This window comes from Pinus tabuliformis, chromosome Q, assembly GCF_031772625.1.
Source record: "Pinus tabuliformis cultivar Carrire ecotype Pingquan chromosome Q, CPIR1, whole genome shotgun sequence".
NCBI lineage: Eukaryota > Viridiplantae > Streptophyta > Pinopsida > Pinales > Pinaceae > Pinus > Pinus tabuliformis.
Window position 1 is genome coordinate 1218666721 of NC_142296.1, and position 2702 is coordinate 1218669422.

The following is a 2702-nucleotide window of genomic DNA, read 5'->3' on the forward strand; positions in this document are numbered from 1 at the left end:
ATTGCAAACAGTTCGATCACGAATTGGTAGATTGTCCAACCTTGCTTGCCCAATGAAATGAGAAAGGGGTGCTTCAACCTCTGCCAACCCAAAATGTCCAGATGATGCATGCAAAACCCCATGAAGAGGACACCAGTATAAACATGGTGCGCAGGAATGGTGCAATGGAAGGAGGGAACATAGGAGGGGAGCGAAGCGACCCGCCTATGAGGAACCATATTGTTGAACTAAAGCAAGGAAGGGCGGGGCTAAACAAAGATTTTTTGAGCTTCATGGAAGCCACTACCTCAGGTGAGAAGGACCAAATGGAAGCCAAAATGGGACCCTACATGATCACCTCCTTTCTTGATGCATGCATGAAATTGTTACGGAATCAGAAGGCTGTCCAAGGGCTATAGGATTTGATTACCAGGAGCACTGAGTTTAGCAAACCCTAGGTGGTCTGGAGGACAGGATGACATGCTCTATGAACTGGATGAGAAATGAGGATGAAGGCAAAAATAGGAGATTATGCGATGTATCAAGTCATCCTAGATTTAGGCTCGGATGCAAATATACTACCTAAGAAAACTTGGGAGTGTACAAGAAAGCCTGTACTGCAATGGTCCCCGATTCAACTATGGATGTCTAACCAACAAAAAATCTTACCAATGGGCCGATTGCAAGGGGTGACAATGGATATTGATGGTGTAACAAACCAAACCAACTTTGAATTCATAGAGCTTATTGATGATAACAATCCTTACCCTGCTTTGCTCGGGATTGATTGGGCCATCGACATTAAAGGAATCATCAACTTGAAAAGGCACACGATGACTTTCAAAAAGAAGTCACTTCGCGTAGTAGTTCTGTTGGACCCATCAGAAGGGGAGCGTTACACAAAACCCATCCATGATGAGGAAAATAATAATGAATTGGACTGCTTTTATCACATAATAGTGCAGAACCCTGGTTAGATGCATTATAACGACAATAGAAGAACCTCATGGGAACATGAGAGTATCTGTACTATCGATTCTAAGGAAGAGACAGAACACTGTCAAAATCAATTAGAGGGAGTTACAACACTCAACTGTAATAGGGTGACTCAATTGGAACAATGTGAAGAAAGACACCACCCGAAAGAGCAGGATGTGACCACTGAAGACCAATGCACATGTATAGTATAGGAACCGCCTAGCGCATCGATAGACAGGGCACACACACTGATAGAAGGATCAGGGAAGTTCAGATACAGGAGAAAGTTTCAACTCTGAATTTGAAGATATGCACGATGGTTAAGTTGGCACAAAATGGTAGCATGAAGAATACGGGTGTATGGCGGATGACCGACACTTCAAACAAACCACAGTGGACCACAAGATCATCAGGCTAGAGGGAACCTCCCCCATACGGCCTAATTGGACACTATAAGTATAGCTTCTCCCACCAGATATGGCATCCACGACACTGTTCAACAACTGTGGGCTACCATTCGGCGTGTAAAACAACGACTTGATGAGTTGGAACAAATTGAGGCCCAAATTTCTGACCATAGTATGAAGTTGGACAAAGCCATCAAGGAACTTCAATTAGAAGTAGCTGCTCTAGATGACGAAAAGGAATGGCCCAAGGAAACCAACATGGTTGGCTTTCCTACATTGATAGGGCTGCACTAGAAGCCATAGGGGCGCGCACACCATAATTTCGTGATAGAAGTAGGGGGACATCTAGGATGCTCGTGACCCGGGTCAATGAGGAACTGGGGGACCCGTGGGAAGGGTTCGCCCTTATGACTATCCATCCAGGGTTCAGTCCCTGCACCTGAAGCCATTGGAAGAGGGTGCGCAACTATAAAACAAGCTGTTGTACAATGGCGCAATATGACCACCGACCCCCTCGAGAAATCGCATCTGCGACCTTGGGGATTCGCTAGTGCAAAGGAAAGATGGAAAGTGACTATTAAAGATACTGATCATGGTATGATGGCACATTTAAAGCACCTTGAAGCAAGTGGCGGGCCATTAAGGCAAAAGCATAACCATCCAAATCGCATTTATGAGCTATCACAAAAACAAGCCACTGATTTTTGGGTTCAATCGATATATAAACAACGCAAAGGTCACACCACCACGTCATACTGTCCAGCAAGAAAATCGGCCCGTATTACCTACGTCATGAGCAATGAGGAAGTTGAAAACAGTCTATGGTTTCTGGCATTGCCACAACAATACAAAGATGTCATCTTGAAAGCTCAAAGGCCTACCACCGATAGTCCATAGCCAGAGTTTCCCCAGGAAGAAGAACACTCTAAATCCCCATGGAAGCTGAAGACCAAGAAGAAACCCCCACTCCCAGAATCAGTTCGGTGGTCACCAGGACACCTGCAGCTTGGCAAGTCCATAATGAAGGGAAAGGGTAAAACTGTTATCATCGATAGCAAGGAAGAAACAAAAGAGTCTCCCACGAGGATCGAAGAGGACATCTCTGAGGAAGACCCTATATAGTTGGTGTGACGACCCAAGTATATGCCTCTAAGTAAGGGGATGAACAAGGTACCTGCAAACCTGGATGAATTCGACAGTATAATCACTACCCCCCCTATCCCAAAAGACATCCCAGTAGAAAATTCGTTGGTTGGCCCTGTCACCATGATGAAATTCGACGATTGCGACCTTGTAGATCGAACAAAATTTCCCCATCTAGCAATGGATGCCTTAATG